At 49.4% G+C, this 27,370-nt stretch overlaps 1 long non-coding RNA gene across 1 annotated transcript in view; it reads left to right on the forward strand.

Moving 5' to 3' along the window:
- Positions 1-13,785: 13,785 nt before the first annotated feature.
- Positions 13,786-27,370, forward strand: part of LOC147659088 (uncharacterized) — a 40,084-nt gene continuing 26,499 nt past the window's right edge. The window contains exons 1-3 of the long non-coding RNA XR_015307323.1: positions 13,786-13,917; positions 14,038-14,101; positions 14,352-14,426. This is a non-coding gene — a long non-coding RNA (uncharacterized LOC147659088). The remainder of the gene's footprint in view (positions 13,918-14,037; positions 14,102-14,351; positions 14,427-27,370) is intronic.

Here is a 27,370-nt window from a genome sequence, read left to right on the forward strand (position 1 = left end):
TACATGTCTGATTGAAAGGACTAATTGGTCCAGGTGTGAATATGCAGTGGTTCATTCGAAGAGTAAATAAGGAGGAATTGGGTTTTGCAAAGGTCCTTTTGAGGTTGTGAGAAGTGAACCAGTCTTGAACGGAGTTTAATGGTGGCTAGATGAGAGATGTTGTTACTGGATGGGACTTTTAAGTAGAGTTGGGTGTCACCTGCATACTGGTGTTAGGCGATCCCCTCCTTTGTTAGTAGAACTCCCAGAGGCTTGATGTAGAGGTTGCACAGGGTAAGACCAAGGATGGAACCCTAGGAGACTCCTTGATCGACTGTCTTCAGTGAAAAGAGACGATTATCAAAAGTGATCCTCTGTGTCCTACCCATGAGGAAGGTGCACATCATTTCAGGGCAAATCCTGGCAATGCCCATCCAATTGTTTTCATAGTATATCAAGAAGTATGTGGTGATTTGTGGTATCAAATGCTGCCGACAGATCGATAAGTATCAGGAGCTGGCAGAATCTAGGACTCGAAGCGGATCAACCTCTCAAGAGCGACTACGCGGAGCAGCACGGTTCCAGTGTCTCACCCTTGATTGAAGCCCGAGTGGAATCCCTCCAGAAGGTGGTTGAATTGATGTGTTGGGCAAGTTCCTCTTTTGATGATTTTTGCAAGAAAAGGCAGGTTGGAGATAGAGTGAAAGTTGAAGTCATCCACAAAAGCTTCTTGAGAAGTGGGCGACTGGGTCGTTTCGTGGGAGTCGGGGAATGATCCTTGACTGAGCGAAGATGATCCATCAGTTTTGGCCAGTAAGGGTGCATAAGCGTGTAAAGATCTTTGGCAATGTAACGCGGAATGGAATCCGCAAACTATTTTGAGGGTTTGCTTTTAGTGATGTTTTCAAGTAAGACTTCCTCCCCGATTATGTAAAAGGTTTGTCATTCGTTCTTGGCTTTGCAAACCACGGTGGGGGTAGGACATTCATCTTGGCATAGAAGGGATTGAACTTTGGAGCCAAAAAATGGTGGAAACTCTTCTGCTTTCTTGGAGAGGCAATCACATTTGATGGAAGTGGGCAAAGTGAACAGTGCAGCCGGTGCAGTGGCACTGGGGCACACTGAATCCACGTATACTTTTTTTCCTATGAAACAAGGGAATTAGGGGTATTTTCTGTGCTTACCTACATCAGGGGTCCTAGCACCCTTGCTACAACGTTGCGGCTAACATGCCGGTATTTGGCGCCCCCTCCTGTTCCACGGTTGTCAGTGCAGAGCCCACAATAACACAATACAAAATGGTACCTAATAAACAAGACTCTCAAAATCAAAAGGTGGCATAAACACATAAAGCGGTCATTTAATTTTCGTCTGAGGTCAAGCCTATGTTATATGCTCGTGATTGCTACTTGTCAGCACAGGGAGAGTTTGAGTTCCGGTCCTGACAGGATTTTGCTCCGCCCTCTTGAAGGACTGGGTTATTTAGAACCCAGCGGTGCCAGGGCACAACACCTGAAACCTTCGTGGGTAACCTGCTCCGGCGTACGAATCACAGAGACACGGGACACTTCCTTCGGCGTCAAAGATTCAAGGTTTATTTGCTGCAGGGAAACACAGAAATCACGGAAGTACAACCAGTGTAGTTCAGAGTGACTGCTTCAAATTGGTTCTGCGGATCGCTCCTTTTATACATGGTTTTCCCATAGAGTTACATTGAACACAAACGTTTATGACCCGGTTCCCACAATTATCCCCCAGAGGGGTCGCTTTGGTCACTTTGATACACACAAGGCCCGGAACATAAGTGCGGAAACATTTGGCGGTTCCCAACTGTAAAAACCCATCTTCCCAACATTAGTGCATTCCAATCGCCATTAAACAGATCAAAATAGGAACAAGAACAGGTGTAGAGGAAGACGGAGATAGTGGGGAGATCGGAAAGGGTGTAAAAGGGAGGTATCGAGAAACACGAGATACAGGCATCAAAGGGACGTGCCTAATGAGATGCACGGCTAAGACAATAAACCGGCACGGCGAGATGAGCCTCGAGCGGGGCCATCTGCCTTACAGTATCATCCCCCTCATCATAAAGACACTTACAAAGGACATGTGTCTTCCGCAAATATCTTGGGAGTCCCAGGGTCGCGAAGCGGACAGCGTCCGTTCGCTGGCTACTTGAGGGCAAGAGACAAAATGGATGCCGTATCTAAGATGGAATCCGTGGGTACAGATAGAAATACCCACGTAACAAACGAACGGTTTAGGTTAGCGCAGCGAAACTGCGTACACCCACTAAACTCGTCATTTGCGGTTCATAGATACCAGACTCGACCATATTCGTGCGAGTCGAAAACACCACTTACAATTGTCACGGAACCTCACTCTTCCATCCTGACAATTTTGTTTCCATGCGTAGAAAGCTGCATCAAAAATGTCACCTTGAAGAAGGTCCTGTAAAGCAGTGAATACATATTATGCAACAGCGCCACCCGGTGGTTTCATCTTTCCACTACATATCATTTTGGGGAAGGTTTTGTCAAGCAGTGAAAACATGTTATACAACATCGCCACCCGGTGGTTTCATCTTTCCACTACATATAATTTTGGAGAAGGTTTTGTCAAGCAGTGAAAACATGTTATACAACATCGCCACCCGGTGGTTTCATCTTTCCACTACATATCATTTTGGAGAAGGTGCTGTCAAGCAGTGAATACATGTTATGCAACATCGCCACCTGGTGGTTTCATCTTTCCACTATAACAGAGCCCCCCGGTGGTTTCATCTTTCCACTAAATGTCACCTTGATATACAACAGCGCCACCCGGTGGTTTCATCTTTCCACAACATGTCATCTTGAAGAAAGTCCTGTAAAGCAGTGAATACATGTTATACAACAGCGCCACCCGATGGTTTCATCTTTCCACTACATGTCATCTTGAAGAAAGTCCTGTCAAGCAGTGAATACATGTTATACAACAGCGCCACCCGATGGTTTCATCTTTCCACTACATGTCATCTTGAAGAAAGTCCTGTAAAGCAGTGAATACATGTTTTACAACAGCGCCACCCGGTGGTTTCATCTTTCCACTACATGTCATCTTGAAGAAAGTCCTGTAAAGCAGTGAATACATGTTATTCAACAGCGCCACCCGATGGTTTCATCATTCCACTACATGTCATCTTGACGAAAGTCCTGTCAAGCAGTGAATACATGTTTGACAACAGCGCCACCCGGTGGTTTCATCTTTCCACTACATGTCATCTTGAAGAAAGTCCTGTCAAGCAGTGAAAACATGTTATACAACAGCGCCACCCGATGGTTTCATCTTTCCACTACATGTCATCTTGAAGAAAGTCCTGTCAAGCAGTGAATACATGTTATACAACAGCGCCACCCGGTGGTTTCATCTTTCCACTACATGTCATCTTCAAGAAAGTCCTGTCAAGCAGTGAATACATGTTATACAACAGCGCCACCCGATGGTTTCATCTTTCCACTACATGTCATCTTGAAGAAAGTCCTGTCAAGCAGTGAATACATGTTATACATCTTGAAGATGCCCCTTGGTTCGGCCTCCCCAAGCCCCAAGGGGCGGGGATGTTGCTGGACCGGGGGCCTTAGTGGAGGCCACCCCCCGACGGAGCGGTTAGAAAAGGCAGGGTTAAGGGGAGCGTAGGCAGGGAACGGGCTGAGCAGCAGATTAGGAAACTGGGTTCAGCCCAGCCATAAATTTAGGCAAAGATTTTGGCTGGTGGGGTATTTAAGCACAAGCCGAGTCGCAACACCCTCTTTCTCCTGGGAATGTTACGGAGAAGAGGTGCAGCAGCTACAGAGGGTGAGGTGAGGCCCTGTCTTCATGCTCTCGGTCTTTCGTCCCTCTGAGGCCAGGGGGGTCGGGGGTAGTCCATTGCCAGCAGCTGTGCCTGCGGGCGCTCGGGGTGGGTACAATCGGGTGGCTTTGGAGGTTAAGGGTGGGTTGTTGTCTATGCCAGGCAGGTATGCGTGGGTGCTGGGAGATGGCAATGTGGGCGCCATTCAGAGCAGATGGGGTGGCTGCTGGGCTCTGCCCAGTAGCGGGTGGCTTTCTGTGAGGAATTGGAGGTGCCGCTTCGCAGACAGGTGCAAAGCTGGCCAGCGGTGTGACCTTGCACGGCGGAGGGCTGCACTGATCCCTGCAGGGCTCTTAGAGGAACGTGGGCGGGGTCCATGTGCAGGTGGGTGATCACGGGTAGAGGATTGCTCAGAGTGCCTTCGCTTGCACAGAACGATAGGGGGCAGCTGTGACGCTCGTGTGTTGGTTCTGGGTCGGGTGCAATGGTGGTTAGAGGATTTGGGAGCTGATGACGTGCTGGGCTACAGGGATGGAAGAGAGACGGGAGGTCTTGGGGTGAGGGGTTCGTTCTTTCATTTTAGCCAGTGAGCCACCAGGAGATGGGGGTCGGGCTGTGGGTTACAATAAAGTGGTGTTGACGGAATGCAGGGGTTTGGGCCCCAGGCGGTGGCGGTGTCCAGTGGAGGGGTATGGGCTGCGCAACTGGGGCAGCGCTGGGAGGGCCACATCTCTGCCATTTTGACCGAGTGAGGGGCCAGAAGTCAGGATAGAGGTCCTGATTGGGGTTTGGACAGAGGCAGAGGTGCACCAGGGGGAGCGGGGGGGGCAGTGGGTTGGGCAGCTAATGAAGAGGTGGCGAGAGGTCTGGTTCCAGGGTTAATGGGGGGCGGGTCCGTCCAAGGGAGAAAACAAATTCTAGATGGGAGAACAGGGTGGGTGCTGTTAGATGTTAGCCTGGCATATGATGTCCACTAGTTCTAGTGGCCCCTTGCACCAGTCTAATCGACCCTTATTGATGGTGGTTGTAAAGTCAACCTTATAGAAAGCTATCCTAGTGGTAGCATGGACCAGCAGTCATCTTGCTAGGACTTCAGAGAGCCTATTAAGAAAGTTGTTTTACCAATCATAGTGCCTTGAATACCAAATGAAAGTACACCACACAAGGTATATATCAAATATATATGTATTTATTCTAAACACAACCCCTCTGCACTCTTTATGAGGTCAGAGGTAAAAGTACAATACAAGAATCTTAATTGGCATACGATAAATTGCACAGTATACGTTTTGGCCTAGGGGCCTCACAAACCATATACTAAAATAGTGGTATTAGAACCACATCTGAGATAGAAAGTAGGCCTAGGGAATCGCTGGGGCTTCTAAGAACAACCAAGAGTTAGGAAGTAGGAGGCCCACGGGAGATGCGTGCAGTGCCTAAACACAGCTGCGAGTTACCATTTACTTTCTATGGGAAACGAACAAGTTACAAAAGTACAATTTAAGGACACTTCTAACAGAACTACGTTGGAACCCTTTTAGACTTATGACACTAGGAGGGCCAATACCCTCGAGGCTACCAGAGTACTCGTGTTACCTCACCCTAGGAAGTTGGGTGCATAGGTGTCTTTTGGTGGGTTTCGTCGTCAATTTCAATGGAGATTTGGAAAGAAGTGCTACAGGCGTCCAGAGGAAAAGTGTCCGGGTGGATCCAAGGGTGGATCGAAGATCTGAAGAACCTGAAAGCAGAAGGGACAGAGTCTGGGTCACTTGCCAGTGACCAGGAAGGAACCAGGAAGGAACCAGGCGATGTCGGATGATATCAGGTGAAAAGGTGAAGCTTATCTCCTCAGCCACAAGGTCCAGGAGGCGTCGACGATGACCAGGAGCTGGATTTGAGCTGTACCACAAAAGATCTGGTTGGCTGCGGTGTCGGTATCCGGATTGGACCCAACAAGCCTTGGCAAACGAAATCCATGCAAGGTGTCGCAATTGTCTTTGGTGCAGACCAGCAATGTCTGCGGTGCTTCTACTTTGTAGGGAAGCTGGAGCAAGCCTGGAGCAACCAGGAAAGCAAGTTAGATTTCAAAGTAAGTCTTCAGGGGGCTCACTAACCAACGGACTAGGAACCAGGAAGACGCATCGAGCTGAAATGCAAGAGCGGGCCCCACGGGACACTCATGGAGTGTGGAAGCCTGAGCTTCAGTGCAAATGGTGCTCGGGGCTGGGGCTTCTCGTACCCCAATGCACAACTGCGAGTTACCTCGGGAGTCGATGCAGTTAGCAAAATGCAGGATGTCCAGGAGTTCGGGTCCCACGTTTCTCGTGTCCGCCACGGGTCTCAGCTTTGCTAGAGCCGAAGGTCGGGTCAGAGATGTCTGGAAATCCATGTCCTGGGTCACGGATTCTTCAGGGTCTGGCAGGAGCCTCGATAATGCAGACTGGCAAAGTTGCTATTGGTGCCTGTTTGAACAGGGTGGTCACTCCTTGACCACAAGGGAGATGTCTTCCATCTTCCAGTTGAAATGGAATGTCGAAGGTCCAGGATATATGTTTCAGAGTTTCGTCCAGGGTAATCTAAAGTCCTAGGGACTGGGATTCTATAATTATACTAAGTTTAGGGGTTGGACTAACTTTAAGGTCCCTCCTATGGGTGGAACTGGAAAGGGGGTGGCTACACCTCTTCCCCTTTGTCCAGTTTCGCGCCAGAGCTGGGGCAGCACGCCCCCGCAACCGGTTTGAACTGGGAAATGCATGGAGCACCTTGTGTGCCCCAGGCGGTGTCTGGAAAGCATTCACTGAATGCAGCTCTCCCTGCCCCAAAACACTAAAGTCCTGTCTGGGGAGGTGCTAGCACCTCCAAGGGCAGGAAACCTATGGTCCAGACCTCCCATGCCGGAGTTTCGTCCAGCAGCAGGGGGTCAGACTCGTGTCTGTGGCAGCAGCATCCAATTTGTGATGCTGAGGCTCTGTTTAACTTTAACCGGGTTTACCAGTAACTACATGTCTTCTCCCTCTAGAAGGGTGGAATGCTACCCCAGCCACCAGAACTGGTGGGGGGTAGTATTCCAAAGTGTTTGACACCTTACACAACATGTTTTGATAAAGCCAAACCAAAGTTAGCATTAACCGCGAGGATTATAATGCACTTAAGAGTATATGGTATGGCTATTTAATAGAACAGCTATAAGGAGATGGATCCGAAAGCTGCAGAGGGGCTCAGCTCATGCTAGGGCACCCTCTCACATAAAACCAAGCACTCTGCCTTCAGGATTGTTAAGGTCTGCCATAGGAGTGGCTTATAGGTTACTATGTGTCTATATATAAGGTAGATATAGATATACTATATCTATGTAAGGGGTGATTACACCACTTTACCCAGGCTGTGTGAACAGACCTGAAGTGTCAGTTTGGAAGGCTAACCAGGGGTGGCACAATACATGCTGCACCTATGACCTGGGTTTGAGAAAAGGAGAGTGTGTACTCCAAAAGAAATCAACAAATACCGGGATTTAACCCATATATCAAACTCCAGCCCTAGAGCTACGAGCAGGGATTATACTACACCTGTCAGCTCAAAAAAGAACTCTGCTCCCTGAGTATTTAAACTCTGGTTTTTGGAACTTGTCAAATTGGAACCAGAAATGAAATAATATATGCTGTAAATGTGGAAATAGCCTTGAGGAAGCCCCGGCGCAACTCGCCAATAGGGGGCGAAACACGTGTCGGCTGTCCATGTTTCATTATCAAACAATAAAGATGTCTCACTGCAATCTAAAGTAGCTCTGGTCTTGTATGACGATTTCAAAGAACGGATATTAATCCAAACAAGTATTTGTTGATTTCTTTTGGAGTACACACTCTCCTTTTCTCAAACCTGTCTCCCTTTATGAAGCTCAAGAGGTCCAGAGCTTCGAGTGTGTCTCCAACCATCTATAAAAGGAGCTTATCTAAGCGTTGTTCAAACTTGGGAATCTATGGACCTTTCTGTTTTGCTGATCACCTATGACCTGGGTACCTAGAGTACACTATACAGGGGCTCACAAGGGTGACCCAGTAACCAATCTGGTATGTACCTAAAGTACATGGTATCAATTTAGAGAGAAAAGCTAGGCTGTGGGCCTGATTAGCAGGGCCACAACCAGACTAAAGTCGAAAAACCAGAGAATTACAGCAAAAAGTGGGGGTAACTATAAGAAGCAGACCCTACTCTCCTACACCCCCCCCCCCCCACCAATGCAGGGACATTAAACTAACCTTGCCCAGTTGAGTCTTCATGTTCTTAGTGGAAATATCTGGAGAGTCCATCTACATTGGCATGGTTACTCCCAGGTCTATGTTCCACTGTAAAGTCCATACCCTGTAGGGAAATGGACCACCTGAGCAGATTGAGATTTTCACCCTTCATCTGTTTTAGCCACAAAAGGGGCTTATTTGTTTATTTATTTATTTTTGACACTTGTAAAGCGCACTGTTACCGTACGGTGTCCTGGCAATCAATCAATCAATCATAGACATTTGTAGAGCGCTCTACTTACCCGGAGGGTCTCAAGGCGCTAGGGGGGGGGGGGTGCTGCTACTACCCGAACAGCCAGGTCACGAGCTTCTTCCTGAAGGCGAGGTGGTCTTGGGTCAGGCGCAGGTCGGTCGGGAGGGAGTTCCAGGTCTTGCCGGCCAGGTAGGAGAAGGACCTTCCTCCTGTTGTTGCTCTTCGGATGCGGGGGACGGCGGCGAGGGCGTGACTGGCTGATCGGAGGTGTCGTTTGGGAGCGTAGAAGTTGATGCGGTTGTTGAGGTAGCTCGGGCCTTGATCGTGAAGGGCTTTGTGTGCGTGGGTGAGGAGACGGAAGGTGATTCTCTTGTTGACTGGGAGCCAGTGCAGGTCTCTTAGGTGTCCGGAGATGTGGCTGTAGTCGTGGGACGTCGAGGATGAGTCTGGCTGAGGCGTTCTGGATCCGTTGGAGTCTCTTCTGGAGCTTGGCGGTGGTTCCGGCGTAGAGGGCAAAACAAGGAACAGGTACTAAGCTGAAGGGATACTATGCGCACCACTGGGTAATTGAAATGGTCTATACAATGATTGTGTTGGGGTGGTGCAGCTTGTCTATTGAGGTTATGGAAGCTGATTACTGTGCTAATTTTACTGCTATTATCCCAATGTAAGATCAACTACTCAAAATCGGTTTGTCTATACATGTCTCACTTAGACTCATTCACGTATGGTCATAGTTTGTGTAAGATTCACATGAATTGCTTGAGCCTTCTTTTATAAATCAAACGGTGTTAGGAGTTTCAGTGGTGGTGACTTATACCACTAGTAATTGTATTGTATTTCTGTTGTTTTTCCAGCCCTGAAGATTTGGAGTGTAGCACACTCCAAGGAAACACGTGTCGGCTGGCGCAATAAATAATATTGCTACATTCACCAACTGAGCCCTGTTATTGCTGTAAATCAAGACCAAAGAACTCATTACAGTTCTGTATTACTTTGTGGTTGCGCAGGTGTCTGCTTACTCAATTTATATGTAAATGTTTGCACTTTACATTGTTTAGGGGTTGTACAGGTCACCCCTTTTCCTAGCTGCACCACCCCAACACAATCATTGTATAGACCATTCCAATTACCCAGTGGTGCGCATAGTATCCCTTCAGCTTAGTATCTGTTCCTTGTTTTGAACAATTATAGTGAGGAAGGGTTGCAGCCCACATTGGACATTCACTTAACCTACTCAGTAAGGAAAGTTTGTTAATTTATCACTAAAACAGTGGAAGAATACTTTCCGCTCCTTGTATTTGATAATGGACAGGGATAGAGAAGCCAATGAGCTTTTTGGCAACCTAACATATGGTGCCTCCAATAGCAACCCCACATCTGGAGGAGCTAGTGGACGAAAAGAAGGCTTAAGAGACAAGTTTCTCAAGCTAGAACGTCTAAAAAAGACCGAAAATGCACGTTGGTGGGATGGCACCACCCTTAAACAGTACCTTCGACTAAAGAGAATACCAAGAGGGCTGAGGGCTGACATTTTACCCACCTACGATGAACTTGACGAGGACCTCCTCAATAAATGGGAGGACTCATTAAATACTAATTCCTTTACATTGATGGACATTCTTATTGAGAGTTCAGACAGGAAGGTAACAAAATTACAAACAGAGATTAGTACTCTGGAAAGTGAGATCAAAGATCTTAACTTGCCGGAAGCCACTGAGAAAAACTATGTCATTCTCAAGGACATGCTAGCTATACATTAAAGAGAAATTAAAGAACGTAAATTACGACAATTGAAACGGGACGAGACAGATTATAGAACCGGGAGGGTTTTCACTTATGCGAAGAAATATGACACCATAGTGTCCACTAACCCCAAACCCAAAGGATCAGTAAGAGTGGAGACAGCCTTCGTTTCCTCTGCGAGCTCCACCTCACTTAATCAACCAGCCACTAGTGATAGTGATACTGATAACAGCACTAGGAGTACTAATAATCAATCCAGTTTTTTCAAGAGGTAAGGACAGCACGGAGAGGCAATCGGCGAAGAGGCCCAAACACAACAGAACAGGCAAAACCAGAAGAGGCAAAAGGGGCGGAGGCAAGCACATACAAACAAAAACTAAGGTCAGGCAAGGGGTCAGGGAACTGACAGAACAAACTGATGAATTACAGGTCATTAATCTTTCTTCCAAAACACTGACTTTAGATATGATCAGTCTCTTGAGTAAGGGGCTGAGCTTCAATCCCTCTGAAATGGGAGATCTTTGTATGTTGAAAATTGACCTATTCAAATTCATTTGCACTTTGAAATTAAAAAAACATTTTTTGTGAAACCCTTCTAAAAGTGACAATAAAACAATTTGCAATAATAACTTGATTAATGTGTGGATAATGTTCCATCTATCCAGGATGTACAAGCCACGAATCTCCTGTTGTCTATTAGTGAAAGAGAAGATTCCCCTCACACCATGTCCCAATTACTAGTAGACCTTGATATTGATATAGACTACTCATTGTCTAGCGGCCTGAGAAACAAATCTAAATGGACACCGACCTTACCAGGTGGCAATGCCATTGACAATTTTCATAAAAGAATCCTTGAAGATCTTGAAACTTTCAAATTCAGCAAAACGAGGACCAAGTACAACCGCAAACCCAACTTGACGGCTGGTGAAAGATTTGCATTAAGAGATCTGTGCAATGACAAGACCATCATAATCCGAGAGGCGGACAAAGGTGGTAATGTGGTAGTCATGGATCTGGGAGACTACAACAATGAAATTCAGTCACAATTGGACGATTTCACATGCTATGAAGAGGTGGGATACAATCCAATGGGTCCCCTAACAATCGACATCAACAAACAACTTCTTGTCTGGCACAGTGCGGGGATTCTAGACGATGATGAACTAGCATACCTAAAAGTGAATCGACCTACATATCCCATCCTGTACACACTACCGAAAATCCACAAGCGACATGCATTCCCACCCGGAAGACCTATTGTTTCGGGTATTGGCGGTCCGACCGAAAGGTTATCTGAATATGTTGACGTCTTCATTGGTCCTTTGGTGACAACTATGGCAAGTTATATTTAAGACTCGAAACACATCATGAGTATCCTTTCTGACTTGGAATGGCAACGGGACCTGACACTAGTCACTATGGACGTGGTTTCACTCTACACCAACATCGATCCAGTATTAGGCTTAAAATCACTGACACGTCTTCTGAACAACAGGCCGGCCTCTCAGTTGGTACACAATGATATGTTGATCTCAATGATGAAAATCATCCTGGACAATAATTTCTTTTTGTTCAATCACAAATGGTACAGACAAAAGAAGGGCGTTGCAATGGGCTCCAAATTTTCACCTTCCTTCGCCAATCTTTGTATGGGATGCCTAGAAATGGATTATATTTGGGGCGAGAAAGGCTCCCCTTGGATTAATCAAATCCTATACTGGGGTCGTTACATAGACGATTGTCTTCTAATCTGGTCAGGTAACATCGAAGAATTGGAGAGTTTCAAGAGTCACATGAACAACAATGAATATGGTATGTCCTTTACTTTGGAACACAGCAAAGAGAAAATCAGTTTCTGGGATATCGAATTATACATTGAAAATCATCAACTCCAGAGTCGCCTTTTCAGGAAAGAAACCTCCTGCAACTCAATCTTACACGCCAACAGCAATCACCCCCTGTGTCAAATCAAAGGGATTCCTTTTGGTGAATATCTAAGAGCAAGACGCAACTGTAGCAAGGATGATGAATTTGAAAAGTGCAAAAAGAACATGGAACAGCGTTTTATCAATAGAGGATATGATCAAAACACTCTAAAAAAAGCGACATATAAGATCAACAAGACAAAAAGAGAGGATAGTCTGAAAACAAAATCATGGTCCTCTAAGGAAGATGGTGCAGTACGTTTGTTAACGGATTACAATGGGCTCAATACCACCTTGAGGAAGAGCTTAAATAAGCATTGGGAAATACTCAAAACAGACAACATCTTGGCAGCAAATATTCCAACACGACCACTGATTTCTTTCAGAAGAGGTAGGACGCTACGATCCAGACTGAGCCCGTCCCTACCAAGAGAACCAAAGAACAGTATATGGTTAAATGAACGATCAGTGGGCTTTCACAAGTGTGGCTTCTGTAGCATGTGCCAATGGGCACAACACAAGACTAAAACGTTCACTGGTCCAGACAACGTAACACACACCATCAAAGCACATATCAATTGCACTTCCAAATTCATTGTGTACATAATCACCTGCAAATGTCAAAAACAATATGTTGGAAGCACAATAAGACCTCTGAAGGACAGAATCATGGAACATGTGAGAGCAGTGAAACTTGGAGACCCCAAATACCCAGTGGCTATCCATGCCAGAATGTGCCCAGCTCAAGGGATACATAAACAAATCACATTCTTCGGTATTGACCATGTTGCTCCTCACCCAAGGGGAGGAAACAGAGAACTACAACTTCGTAGAACAGAGGCTTTATGGATAATGCGTCTAGATGCAGTGAAATACGGGTTAAACTGTGACCCGGAGATGCAATTCTTCTTGGGATAAAATTACATGTACTTGTCAGATACACAGGCCATAAGGGATCTTTTACAATAATGTGTATGAAATGTTTTGTAAATATAACAGACCGTATAGGAGTTACGTTGGGAACACTCTCACATATACAAACTTGAGCGGACAACGTATATGACATATGTTTACAGGAATTTTGATACACGGGCATATGTATATAACAATGTGTTTCAAATTCACAGGAGTATTAGCCTTGTGTAGATATAACCATGTTTTTCCTTACAATGTCGATTATAACAATGTATCCGATCGCCTGCAACCGATGGGCCTCAAAGAAATATGTATAGATGTAGCATTGAACTGTCAAAACTTACTTTCTCCTACATCACCTTCCACCATCACAGTGGGGCTCTCTCAGGTCGTATACAATGACTTTCCACTAATAATATTGAGGTTATTCTCCAGAAACCTGATTCTGCTACCTTCTTTCTTCTGACCAATACTAATCACTGAGTTCTTGAGACAGCTGTTTTGGGACACCCGTTCCCAAGTGTACAATATTACTTACACTCTAGTTTGACTTTTTAACTATGGACTAGTGTATATTCGGATTATGCCCGATTCTGTCGCACAGTTTATTATGCCCTTATTTCGAAACATCTACTATGGTGACGTCGGTAAATCATTTTTCAGTGAATTCACGACGTTATGAGAACTTATACTGTTTCAATGTGTTCGAATTTTTACAATTTCACATATCCACCAAGGCGATGTTCTGTCGATTAACCACAGTTACCGAATTCTTGACGTTCTGAGGAATTAAACAACTTTATTCCGGGAACTTTTAAAACGCTAATTTTTCGTCTTTGCTGCTTTTTATTCCACTCACTTCCGGTTCCATATTCCAGTAACACCGGAAGTGTACTTGTCGGGCTAGTGCTTCTATCGTGATTTGGCGCGTTCTTTCGATCTCGATAAGCGGTGTTGCTGCACTTCCGGTCGTTATCCTGACTCGGAGACTGCAGCACACCAGGGAAGGCGAAACGGATCTTCGGAGAGGTATGCAGCTCAATTTTAGACAGCGAGCAATCCCCGACCTAGAGCGAGTATCTCTCCTGCTATGAATTTCCCTATGTGAACTATCGACTCATTTGGGTTTTCTTTACTTTTTTTCGTCAGGGCGGAGCCGACTTCTTTTGCCCATCGAGGCTTTCCATATGGTCGCTATTAACCGAACAGCCTCGTAAGTGCCCATTTCGCTATATTATATTCACGATACCCATGCACTGTGGGGGTTCTTTCTAATGAGAATAATCGTTGAATAATCGCTTTTGTATACTTTAAACATAATCCCAACATAGGCCTTTCAAACCATGTAATGATATGTTCTCAAGTCAAAACAGTTTGGGTACCAATTAAGGAGAGCTGATTCAAATATGTCGTACACCATACCTCTAATGACGTTTTTGGTATATCTTTATTGTTTGTTGCAGTGATTACAGTATCACCGTCCTCGAGGCCGATATCTACTCAAATCATCCCTTACTTTTTACGAACCAATAGACAAGGTGTGTGCATTTTAAATTAAATTTTGTATATAGTACTCTGATGTCTACTCAATAAGCCAAGAAAATAGAGAGTGTTACAATTTTGTAAAGGCACCTTGGTGGAGAGGTTAGAGTCCTGCCATTCATCTTCTGTATAGCTACTTTGACTTATTCCTATTTACTGTAATCTAGATATATATGCAAACAGGTAGCTTTTCTGAAATGGATGTGCAGCATACTCTTCCGTTACTATTTTCATGCTTCTTATGTAAATGTAAATGTAAATGTATTGGCATTTATATAGCGCACTACTTACCCGTAGGGTCCCAAGGCGCTTCGACCGCTGCGAAACCCTTCCTGGCTTCCCTGAGAGATGGTCCCTTAATGGGTATCTCCAGGGTGAGACCAGGCATCCCCGGCGGTCTGGTGGGGCCGTTAGTGAAGATGAGGCAAGCTAATGCCCAGAGTTGCCGAGTGTGATCGCTGATCAGAGTGGGCACCGAGGCGAGAGAATTATCGAGTCCGCTGACCCTGGTCCAGAAACCTGCCGCGCCGGGAATCGAACCCTGGTCACGGGCCGTCCTCTGCTCTCGGGTCTGCCGCCTCTAACCAGTGAGCCACACTACTTCACTTATTATTGCTGCCATTTAATATAGACTCTCTTCCTGGTTACTATACCAGTATACATCGATGACTTTTTTGAGTGATACCATGGTTCATCCTGCTCACTCCCCACTGATTGATAGCTGAAATTGTGACATTTTCTCCAAATAGCATATTCCACACGCTACCGGTGCATCTGACCTGAAGATCCTAATTCCCGGACTGGGTTGGAATTATCACCAGTCGTGGGGTAAGCCATATATTTCTTATGACACTTAGGGTAGCTAATTAGAGCTCTGTGATTAGCATTTATGTTGCCATTTCCTAACCCCTCCTTTTGATCTTCTTTTCTATCTTTTTTATTATTTTTATCATTATTTACAGGGTTCATTCTGCCTTTGTCCATTTGGATTGGGGTATGTCTCATGCCCCTTGTTCTTTTCATTCCGGACACTTTCTGAGTATTTCGCTCTAATCACTAGTCGCCTCTATCTTGACACACCCTTATACCTAGTTTTCTCTTTGGGGAGCACTTGGTGACTATTATGTGCATTTTCGATTGCCAATTTGGATTGCTGTGCTAGCCTAGTTTTCACGCATGGTATTTGCCACTTGGGTTATGGCTTTGCCTTATGACTGTCACCTATTTGCACATAGACACTATGTCTATTGAGGTTATGGAAGCTGATTACTGTGCTAATTTTACTGCTATTATCCCAATGTAAGATCAACTACTCAAAATCGGTTTGTCTATACATGTCTCACTTAGACTCATTCAGGTATGGTCATAGTTTGTGTAAGATTCACATGAATTGCTTGAGCCTTCTTTTATAAATCAAACGGTGTTAGGAGTTTCAGTGGTGGTGACTTATACCACTAGTAATTGTATTGTATTTCTGTTGTTTTTCCAGCCCTGAAGATTTGGAGTGTAGCACACTCCAATGAAACACGTGTCGGCTGGCGCAATAAATAATATTGCTACATTCACCAACTGAGCCCTGTTATTGCTGTAAATCAAGACCAAAGAACTCATTACAGTTCTGTATTACTTTGTGGTTGCGCAGGTGTCTGCTTACTCCGGCGTAGAGGGCGTTGCCGTAGTCCAGTCGGCTGGTGACGAGTGCCTGGGTGACAGTCTTCCTGGTCTCGGTGGGGATCCACCGGAAGATCTTCCGTAGAATGCGCAGGATGTTGAAGAATGACGAGGAGACGGCGTTGACTTGCCTGGTCATGGAGAGGGAGGAGTACAGGATGAAGCCCAGGTTGCGTGCGTGGTCTGTCGGTTTGGGTGCGGTTCCCAGGGCGGGGGGCCACCAGGAGTCGTCCCAGGTGGAGGGCGAGGATCCCAGGATGAGGACTTCCGTCTTGTCCGAGTTCAGCTTCAGGCGGCTGGTCGACATCCACTCGGCTACCTCTTTCATTCCTTTGTGAAGGTTGGCTCTGGCGGCGGCGGGGTCGTTGGTCAGGGAGAGGATCAGCTGGGTATCGTCGGCGTAGGAGAGGATGTTCAGGTTGTGTTGGCGTGCGATGGCCGCGAGGGGGCTCATGTAGACGTTGAAGAGGGTTGGGCTCAGCGAGGATCCTTGGGGTATGCCGCAGATGACTTCGGTGGCCTTCGATTTGTACGGTGGTAGGCGGACTCTCTGGGTCCTTCCGTCAAGGAAGGAGATGATCCATTCCAGTGCCTTCTCCTGGATTCCGACGTTGTAGAGGCGCTGCACTAGGGTGCGGTGGCAGATGGTGTCGAAGGCCGCGGAGAGGTCTTGGAGGATGAGGGCCGCTGTTTCTCCGTTGTCCATCAGGGTTCGGATGTCATCGGTGGCAGCGATGAGGGCGGTGTCGGTGCTGTGGTTGGCTCGGAAGCCAGACTGTGAGGGGTCGAGGGATCCGTTCGTCTCGAGGAAGGCGGCCAGTTGCTTGTTGACGGTCTTCTCGATGACTTTGGCCGGAAACGGGAGCAGCGAGATGGGGCGGTAATTCTTGAGTTCGGTGGGGTCCGCTGTTGGTTTCTTGAGTAGAGCGCTGAGTTCGGCGTGCTTCCAGCTCTCAGGGAAGGTGGCGGTGGTGAAGGAGGTGTTGATGATGTCCCGCAGGTGGGGTGCGATGACAGCGTCGGCCTTGTTGAAGACGTGGTGAGGGCAGGGGTCGGTCGGAGATCCGGAGTGGATGGAGTTCATCATGCGGAATGTGTCTTCGGTGCTGATCGGGGTCCAGGCGCGGAGGGTGGTGGTGGGGGGCGTTGGTTCGGTCGTGTCGGACGTGGCGTTCGTTGGTTGGGTGTTGAAGCTGTTGTGTATGTCCGCGATCTTGTTGTGGAAGTAGGAGGCGAGGGAGTTGCAGAGTTCTTGCGATGGGGTGATGTTGTTGTTTCCGGCGTTGGGGTTGGAGAGCTCTTTCACGATGTTGAAGAGTTCCTTGCTGTTGTGTGCGTTGTTGTCCAGCCGGTCCTTGAATGCAGTTTTCTTGGTGGCGCGGATCAGTTGGTGGTGCTTCCGGGTGGCAAGCTTGAGGGTGGTTATGTTGTCCGGTGTTGGCTCCCTTCTCCAGGCTTTCTCGAGGGCTCGGCAGTTCTTCTTGGAGCTCTTGAGTTCGTCGGTGAACCATGGGGCCTTCTTGCTGCCGGGTCTGCTGGGCGGGGTCCTCAGTGGGGCGAGTTCGTCCGCCCAGTTGCTGATCCATTTCGTGAGGTTGTCGGCGGCCTGGCTGGGTTTCGCAGAGCTGGCGGGAGGGTGCTGGCTCAGGGAAGCGGCGAGCTGGTCGGCTGTGATCTTGCTCCAGCTTCTGCGGGCAACCTGTTGCTGGTGGATCGTCGTTCTTTTGAAGGTGAAGTGGACGCAGCTGTGGTCCATCCAGTGGAGTCCAGTGGCGTGGCTGAAGGCGATGTCTTTGCTGGATGAGAAGACGGCGTCGAGTGTGTGTCCGGCGAGGTGGGTGGGGGTGGACACCAGCTGCTTGAGTCCGAGGTTGGCGAGCAGGGTGGTGGTGTTGCGGTCGTTGTTGTTCTCCAGGTGGAAGTTGATGTCCCCCAGGAGGATGTAGTCAGCGGAGGAGAGGGCATGCGGGCTGACGAAGTCGGCGATGTCCTCGCTGAATTGTGTGCGTGGTCCCGGGGGTCGGTAGATCAGGGTGCCTCTGAGGGTGGTCTTCGGGTCGGTGTGGATCTGGAAGTGTAGGTGTTCGGCGGTGGTCAGGATGTCGTCGGTGTTGGTCGTGATGCGGATGGTGTCCCTGTGGATGATGGCGATGCCTCCTCCTATCTGGTTGGCGGTGCGGTCCCTCCGGGTGATCTGGTAGCCCTCTGGGATGGCGATGGCGATGGCGATGTCAGGCGCTGAAGAGGCGTTCATCCAAGTTTCCGTGAGGAAGGCGACGTCTGGAGATGTGGTGTCGAGGAGGTTCCAGAGTTCGATGGCGTGTCTGTGGACGGAGTGGGTGTTGAGCAGGATGCACTTGAGGTGGTTGCTGCTGTTGGTCGGCTTGGCGGGTGCTGGTGCGAGGCAGGTCCGGATGAAGGTGAACTTGCAGGCGGTGCAGCAGAAGGGTCCGTGGGAGCGTCTCGGGGTGGCACGGTAGCATCCCGGGACTCGTCCGTCGTTGAGTGCGTTGAGGGTGGCGGCGTGGTACGTCCGGCGGGTGGGCTGGGATCTGCGGGGGTCAGGGGTCCTGGCACTGGGCGCGGTCCAGGCACGGACGGGCGCAGACGGGCTTACCTTTGGCGCACCTTCGGCGCTCAGTCGGCGCTCCCGCTGCGAGCGTCCGCTGCACGGTCGCTGAGGGGGCGTCATAAGAAGGGATCCGGGAGGGCGGGTCAGCAGGGAGGCGGGGAGCGCGTGGTCCAATCGGCAGGCGGGGGGGTGGGATCGCGGCAAAACCGGCGTGAAAAACCAGGCGGGCGGCCCTGCGGCGGCTGGGGCTCCGGACTGGATCGGTGTCAGCAGGCAGCAGGTACGAGGCAGGCAGCAGGCGGGGAGCGTGGGGGCAACCAGGCCGAGGGCACAGTGGTCGCTCTCTTGATAACTCCTGAAACTAAATCCCCAGGTTAATTTACAAAAAGCCATGTTTTTAGCTTTCGCCGAAAGGTCATCAGTTCAGGGGACAATCGGAGCCCAGCTGGAAGGGCATTCCAGGCCACCGCTGCCCCTCGGCTAAAACTCCTGCCTCCCCAACACACTTTCCTGATACGTGGGGTCTTGATCAGTCCCAGAGTAGCTGATCTCAAGAGTCTACCTGGTTTGTACCAGTAAAAGTATTGCCCCAGGAATGCTGGCCCTATCACATGGATCGCCTTAAAAACAATGCACAGGCTTTTAAATAGGATCCGCTTCCTTACTGGCAACCAATGTAATTTCACTAGTTCATGGGAGATGGACGCAAATTAGGGCAAGCCTGTAAGCAGGCACGCTGCTGCATTCTGCAGTATCTGTAACTTGTCGAGTACTCCTTGCTGGGCTTCAAGGAGCAAACTGTTACAGTAATCCAATCGTGAGAGTACCAAGGCCGTCACCACTGTTTTTTTACATTCCCCTGGAAGAAACGGAAGAACCTTCCGAAGGATTTTCAATGTCCAGTGGATGGATGAGGCCAAGGCGTTTACCTGAGGTCTATAGGAGAGTCTGTCATCTACAATGACCCCCAAGTTCTTTACCTTATTAACAGGATTAACCAGCTCGGGCCCCAAAAATTGGCCGTAGAGCCAAACAGTATCACTTCGGTTTTAGCCGAATTGAGTTTTAGACAATTTCCGGCCATCCATTTGCTCACCGCTTTCGTGCATTCCTTGAACTTGCTGGCCACATCGTTCTCCCTCCCTGGTAGCAGTGACATCACAATCTGTGTGTCATCTGCGTACGGTGTGAGTTCAAACCCATGGGAGCGGATAACTGGGGCCAGGGTAGAGACGTAGACATTAAACAAGGTAGGGCTAAGTGAGGAACCCTGAGGAACCCCACAAGGTGGTTTAAAGGGTTTCGACTCAAAGTCCCCCAGCGTGACTACCTGGACCCTATTGGTCAGAAATGATCTCAAAATGTCTAAAGCCTTCCCTTGAACCCCACATTCCTCCAGCCGGTCCACCAAGATGGTATGGTGGACCGTATCAAAGGCCGCAGACAAATCCAGCCTGACCAGAGCCGCACGACTTCCGGAGTCCATCACCTTCCTGACCTCTTCTGTTGACTTGATCAGGGCAGACTCCGTACTGTGGCCTGGTCTAAACCCATGCTGTGAGATGTCTAGCCCCTGAGTGGTTCCTAGGTGTGCACTGAGCTGGATGTTCATAATCCTTTCTATGATCTTGGCCGGCATAGGAAGTCATGAGATTGGCCGATATTGTTGGGGTTCTAGATGTCCAAATTGGGCTTTTTTAATAGCGGCTTGATGGACGCCCGCTTCCAGCTCGATGGGAAGTCCCCCCTCTCAAATAACTGATTGGATAATTCTGCTATAGCATTGGCTATGGGAGTTACTGCCAACTTTGCAACTGTTACTGGGCATGGGTCATAAGGTGAGCCCGATTTTAAGCTCAGGAAGTGTCTTTTAATCTCGTCCCCTTACACTGGGACGAAGCCCAGCTGTTAGACGGGGACCTGGAGGGTCGGCCGAGTACAGGGGGAGAGGCCTCCGACGAGGGCCCTCTACGGTAATCGTACAGACAAGTAACTTCCCCCCCACAGATGGACACCACACACAAGGATAAGTTCTGTACACTTTTATATAAATCGTTAGGCAAGGTGATGAGCGGTACAGGGGGACCAGGATAGGAGGATCCCGTCAATTCTAGTCTCTTTGGGGAAAAGGGTAGCGGGAGAGTCTGAATACCAGTCTGGTACGGAAGCAGCAAAAGGCGGAGCTCACAATCCTCGAGCTGGAGGGTTCGCAAGGATGGGCCGCGCCAGCGCCAGCAGGCCTGGTAGATGGTTCACGAAGAGGAGGGCCGCGGCAGCGCCAGCAGGCTTCGAAGATGGTTTACGACGAGGAGGGCCGCGGCAGCGCCAGCAGGCTTCGAAGATGGTTTACGACGAGGAGGGCCGCGGCAGCGCCAGCAGGCCTTGAAGATGGTTTACGACGAGGAGGGCCGCGGCAGCGCCAGCAGGCCTTGAAGATGGTTCACGAAGAGGAGGGCCGCGGCAGCGCCAGCAGGCTTCGAAGATGGTTTACGACGAGGAGGGCTGCGGCAGCGCCAGCAGGCCTTGAAGATAGTTCACAAAGAGGAGCTGCGGCAGCTCCAGCAGGCCTCCAAGGATGAGTTCGTCTCGGTGTCTCTCGACTCCAGGATACAACTGCCTCCCTGCTCTGGAGCTGCCCCAGTTATAGGTCTGGCGCCCTTTGATGTCCGGACCCTCGCACTTGGAGGTCGGGAGGTCCGGGATGAGGGAGTCCAGACACCCAGTAGGGGGGTGGAGCCAGCGCCCGGGGAGGCTGGGGGCGATCGACACCTGGCTGAGGGGAGCCATCAACACTCTTTCTCCCATTGAACTGCCAAGTGGTCTCTTCACCCCCTGGGTGGATGGTGGTGCCTCGATGTCGGGGCCTGGCCAGGCCTGAGGCCGAGGTCGACCCGAGGCCACGCGGCCTGGTCGTGTAGTGTCCAAAATGGCGGCTGGGCCAGGGACAGTGGTTCTGGAAGGGGTCCGGGCCAGCCGATACTGGGGTGTTCAGGAGCTGGTGTTCCGTCGGGAAAGGGCCGTGGGTTGCCCCGGCGGGTTGCAGGGGTTGTTCTTGTCCGGGACACACGAGGAGCAGGGGTCCGCGACCCGCCATGCGGGGAGGGATCGGGCCTTTCATGAGGCCTGTCCAACATGCGTCCCCCCCAGCTGAAGGCAGGGAGAGTCACCCATCCTCTTGGGTACTATCCTCGCCGAGGCGGAAAAAGCGGGACAGGCCGTCTGCGTTGGTGTGGTCCTGGCTGGGGCGATGCTCCACAGTGAAATCCATCCACTGCAGGGAGATGGACCAACGCAACAGCTTCGGGTTTTCTCCCCGCATCTGCATCAGCCATTGCAGGGGTCGGTGATCTGTTTGCACCCAGAAGTGGGTACCGAAGAGATAGGGCCGGAGCTTCTTGAGGGCCCACACTACGGCGAAGGCCTCCCACTCGATGGTTCTCCAGCGCTGTTCTCGGGCCAGCAGACGTCGGCTGATGAAGGCCACTGGCTGATCGACTCCCTCGGTGTTGAGTTGGGAGAGGACGGCCCCAACGCCATGATCTGAGGCGTCTGTTTGTACAATGAATTCCCGGCTGTAGTCGGGGGCCTGGAGCACGGGGCGGTGCACATGGCGGACTTCAAGTTTTCAAAGGCCGCCTGACATTCAGGAGTCCAGTTGACTTTCTTGGGGTTCTTTTTGGACGTGAGTTCTGTGAGGGGCCCCACAATGCTGCCATAGTCTTTTATGAACCGCCGGTAGTACCCAGTGAGCCCCAGGAATGCTCGGACCTCTGTCTGGGTGACCGGGGGCTCCCAGGCCTGGATGGCGGCAATCTTGAGCTGGAGGGGGGCCATCAGGCCACTTCCCACTTGGTGCCCCAGGTAGGTCACGGACCCTTGGCCGATCTGGCACTTGCTGGCCTTGATGGTGAGTCTGGCCTGCTGGAGGGCGTTCAGGACCTCCCAGAGGTGGTGGAGGTGTTCTGCCCAGTGGCGGCTGTACACCGCAATATCGTCCAGATAGGCGGCGCTGAATTCCTCGAGCCCCGCCAGCACCTTGTTCACGAGTCTCTGGAAGGTGGCGGGGGCGTTTTTCATTCCAAATGGCATCACCTTGAAGTGGTAGTGGCCATCCGGGGTAGAGAAGGCGGATCGCTCCAGGGCCCCTGGGGTGAGGCGATCTGCCAATAGCCCGCTGTCAAGTCGAAGATGCTCAGGTAGCGGGCGGACCCCATGCGGTCAATCAGCTCATCTGCCCGGGGAATGGGATGAGCGTCGGTCCTGGTGACGGCGTTCAGCCCTCGATAGTCTACACAGAACCTGAGCTCGGGGGCGACGCCCGGGGCGGCGGCCTTAGGGACCAGCACGACCGGGCTGGCCCAGGGGCTGTCGGACGGCTCGATCACTCCCAGAGCTAGCATTTTGGAGACTTCCGACTGGATGCAGGAGCATACTCGATCAGGCACCCGGTACGCCCTGTGTCGGATAGGGGGGCTATCCCTGGGTGGATGGTGGTGCCTCGATGTCGGGGCGTGGCCAGGCCCGAGGCCGAGGTCGACCCGAGGCCACGCGGCCTGGTCGTGTAGTGTCCAAAATGGCGGCTGGGCCAGGGACAGTGGTTCTGGAAGGGGTCCGGGCCAGCCGATACTGGGGTGTTCAGGAGCTGGTGTTCCGTCGGGAAAGGGCCGTGGGTTGCCCCGGCGGGTTGCAGGGGTTGTTCTTGTCCGGGACACACGAGGAGCAGGGGTCCGCGACCTGCCATGCGGGGAGGGATCGGGCCTTTCATGAGGCCTGTCCAACACCAGCAGTTTAGTTCCCTGGATCTCTGCCGTCCGGCTCCTAGATCTGGATGCCTGCAGGCTCTGTGCCATCGGGGCTTCCAGAGATGCAAAAATCTTTTCCACCTTGCTTGTAAAAAACTGGGCTAAATTCTCGCAGAGTTCCTGGCTTGGAGGCGTAGCTACTAGTTTAGGTGTGGCCAGGCTTGCTACTGTGTGAAAGAGTTCCTTGGACAAGTTTTTAGCCCCAAGGATGCGATCTGTAAAGAAGGCTTCCTTAAGTTGTCTTGTTCTCTCTTTATATTTTCCCTGACTAGCTCTGTATGTCTTCTTTTCAGCTTCGTTATAGTTTTTGCGCCAGACTCGTTCAAGCTTTTTACACTCGCACTTTAGCTCCCTGAGTTCATCTGTGAACCAGGGAGCAGAGGGAACCGTGCAGGTGGGAAGCCAGCTTTTTGGTGGAGCCAGTATAGTGCAAGCCTGGTTGATCCAGTTGGCATAATTGTGGCGGCTTCCTCTGTTCCTGCAGGCAGTGGCACCTTGGAGGTTGCCAGCAGTTCCTCCAAGGCAGGCCCATCTGTTTTAGTCCAGGCTCTGCTAACCTTAATTTCCTTCTTATTCCGTCTTGCCCTATATAATGTTCTGCCTTGAATACTAAACCATACCACTGCATGGTCTGACCAGGCTACGGGCTCTGTCCCGGAGAATTGCAAGTCTGGGTGACTCGTAAAAATCCTGTCCAAGGTATAGCCTGATTTATGAGTAGGCCCAATGACCACCTGCATTAGCCCCAACCCTTCCGTTAGTTCTTTTAGTGCCAATGTATCACTGTCCTGACTAGACTCCAGATGGAAATTAAGATCCCCAAGGACAGTATAGGCCTTTGTGCACAGTGCTTCCTCTAAAAAGTTACCTACTTCCCCCAAAAACCCAGTTTTGGTGCCCGGTGGTCTATATATGAGACAGCCCTTAAAGGATGGGTGGTCCGATAGGATTAGATTGAATGCCAGGGCCTCACAAGTATCGGACGCTATGGGGAGGAAGCTGCCTTTAATGGAGGGGTGATATATGACCGCAAGGCCTCCTACTCTTTTCTTCGGCCGATCCAGTATATAACTGAGGTAGTCGGCTGGGAATGCCTATACTAGGTCCGGGCCTGACGCCGCATCCGTCCAGGTTTCAGTAACAAATGCTATTTTAGTTTTGTGATCCTTAATTAGTTCAGCTAGCTCTAAACTATGCTTGACCAATGATCTGGCATTGATCAACAGGCAGTCAAAATCTATCCTCCTTATTTCCTCCCTATTCCTCCCTATCGGGATTAAAGCCTTAATTTGACTCATCAGAATGTCCAGGGTATGTTCTTGGCAGACATGACAGACATATGGACCTCCGTGCAGCCTATCGTCCAACCTCAAAGACTTGCAGCCTGTCATTCTTTTCTCCTCAATGAAAAGAAAAGGAGAATACCCTGCCTCAGGATAAATAGGCCCTAGTTAAAGGGTCCAAAAGATATACATGAAGGGGTGATTCACCTAGAGTTTGACACCAAACATCACAATTAGATGGTCAAATTAAATAGGCTATACAATTCATGATGAAAAATATATATTTTTATTATTTTTTGTTTTCTGATCACATAGATAAAAAAGATTTTTTCATTATTTTAGTATGTCAGTAGTGCATATATACCATAAATAAAACAGACAATTTTCTACAGACAATAGACATAAGGGAAATTTGTCCCACCCAGTAAAGGCCAATAATTTATAGACACCGTCTCATTCACACTCACTCCCCACTCTAACTAAACGAGTATCATACACCATTCATTCTATCATTCAGTTTTTCTACTCCTTGCAAGTACAACACAACGATGGTTCCTGTGCTGAAAATGTCAAGATGTTATTCCAGATAGATGGTTTTGGCTATAGGTCCTGATGTAAAATGGACCGTAGCTGTGTTTCTGGAGACATACGCCGACGCGCGTTTCGGTGACAAGCCAAAGCGGCAGCACCTTCGTCAGGGCAAGGGGCAGTTTACTGGGGCGGACACAATAATAAGATTCTGGTTTTCACTTTCTTTGCTCAAAGGGTTTCAGGCGTCAGACGACTCCTTCACACGTAGACGGTCGTTGAAACCGAGGATGGTATAAAAAGCCAGGCTTCTACCTATTTAGATTCGCATTTGGTCGGTACCCAGCGTGTCGTTTTAATATTCTTCTCCCTTTCAGGGGATGATATGGGGGCGCGTGCTAGTATATCGCACTTAAGCCAGAAAAATTTTTTCTGGGTCGTAGGGCTCAAAAAAGATCACGTCTATCCTTTTCCATGAACACCGGCCAATCAATTAATACATTTGTCTCTGGCATTCCTTTAGAAAACAGAGGTATTTTCATAACCAACACGGTGGCCCATTGCGCAGCAGTTTCGAAGGGGGATAAGATTGCCTTAATTCTCTATTTATCTGCAGCGGCACCTTCGTTTTACTGGTAGTTGTTCTTCGTGTGGTGTTCCGCCGACCTAACCGGCCGGCCAAAGGAGGGAGGTAGGTCATTCTTTTCTCCTCATTAAGGCTCAATAGGGTAGTACGCCCATACACTTTGCATGGCGAACTGCCTGGGGGCTCACAGCCAAAGGGTCATGCCATTAGGCGTGGGACCGGCGCGGACGGGCGCAGACGGGCTTGCCTTTGTCACGCCTTTGGCGTGCCGCCGGTATGCCCGCTGCGCGGTCGCGCCATCCCTGCTTTCAAGGGTGGTGGTGAAAATGCCTAGAGCGCTGACCTTGGCCCAACCTAAGTTGGCTTATGGTCTGTCTGAACCTTGAAGTGAGTACCAAACAAGTGTGGCCTCAGCTTCTTCAGTGCCCAAACCACAGCAAAGGCCTCCCTCTCAATAGCTGACCAACGTTTCTCTCTAGAAGTCCGCCTTCTGCTAATAAAAGCTATTGGCTGGTCTTGACCATCTTTATTCAATTGTGATAGCACAGCCCCTACCCCCAACTCAGAAGCATCTGTTTGAACAATAAATTATTTGGAATAGTCTGGACATTGCAGAATTGGTGCAGTGCACATGGCCTGCTTCAGGTCATCCAATGCCTTTTGACAGCTAACTGTCCACTGAACTTTCATAGGCATTTTCTTGGAAGTTAAGTCATTAAAGGGGGTTCACAATTTATTTATTTCTTTCAATTTATATAGCGCATTATCACCCAGGGGTCTCCAAGCGCTTGGAATGGAACCATATCCCTTGAAAAAATTCCTGTAATACCCATCCAGGCCCAAGAAAGCTCTGACCTGAGTCTGGGTGGTTGGAGAAGTGCAGTCCATTATGCTCTGCAATGGTTGAACCTGGCCTCCACCTACAAGGCGGCCCAGGTATACAACCTGACTCTGCCCTATCTGGCACTTGGTACCCTTGATAGTTAGGCCTGCCTTTTGCAGAGCCTCCAAAACATTTCTCAGGTGGATCAGGTGATCCTCCCAGGTGAAACTAAAGACAGCGATATCATCAAGATAAGCTGCACGGTAGTCATCCAGGCCTGAGAGAACTTGGTTCACCAACCTTTGAAATGTGGCAGGTGCATTTTTCAGACCAAAGGGCATTACCACAAATTAATAGTGTCCACCAGGGGTTGAAAAGGCTGTCTTTGGCTTTGCATCATCAACTAGTCTGATCTGCCAGTAGCCAGCTGTCAGGTCAAATTTGCTCAAAAACTTGGCAGATGCCAATCTGTCAATGAGCTCATCTGCCCTGGGTATTGGATGGGCATCTCTCCTAGTGACAGCATTTAGGCCTCTGTAATCTACCCAAAACCTCATCTCGGTCTTACCATCTTGGGTGTGAGGTTTAGGCACAAGGACTACTGGACTGGCCCAAGGGCTCTCTGAGGGCTTAATGACTCCCAGCTCCAACATCTTTTGGACCTCTGTCCTGATA

Source organism: Lissotriton vulgaris, unplaced genomic scaffold (assembly GCF_964263255.1).
Source record: "Lissotriton vulgaris unplaced genomic scaffold, aLisVul1.2 SCAFFOLD_462, whole genome shotgun sequence".
In the NCBI taxonomy this organism is placed as follows: domain Eukaryota; kingdom Metazoa; phylum Chordata; class Amphibia; order Caudata; family Salamandridae; genus Lissotriton; species Lissotriton vulgaris.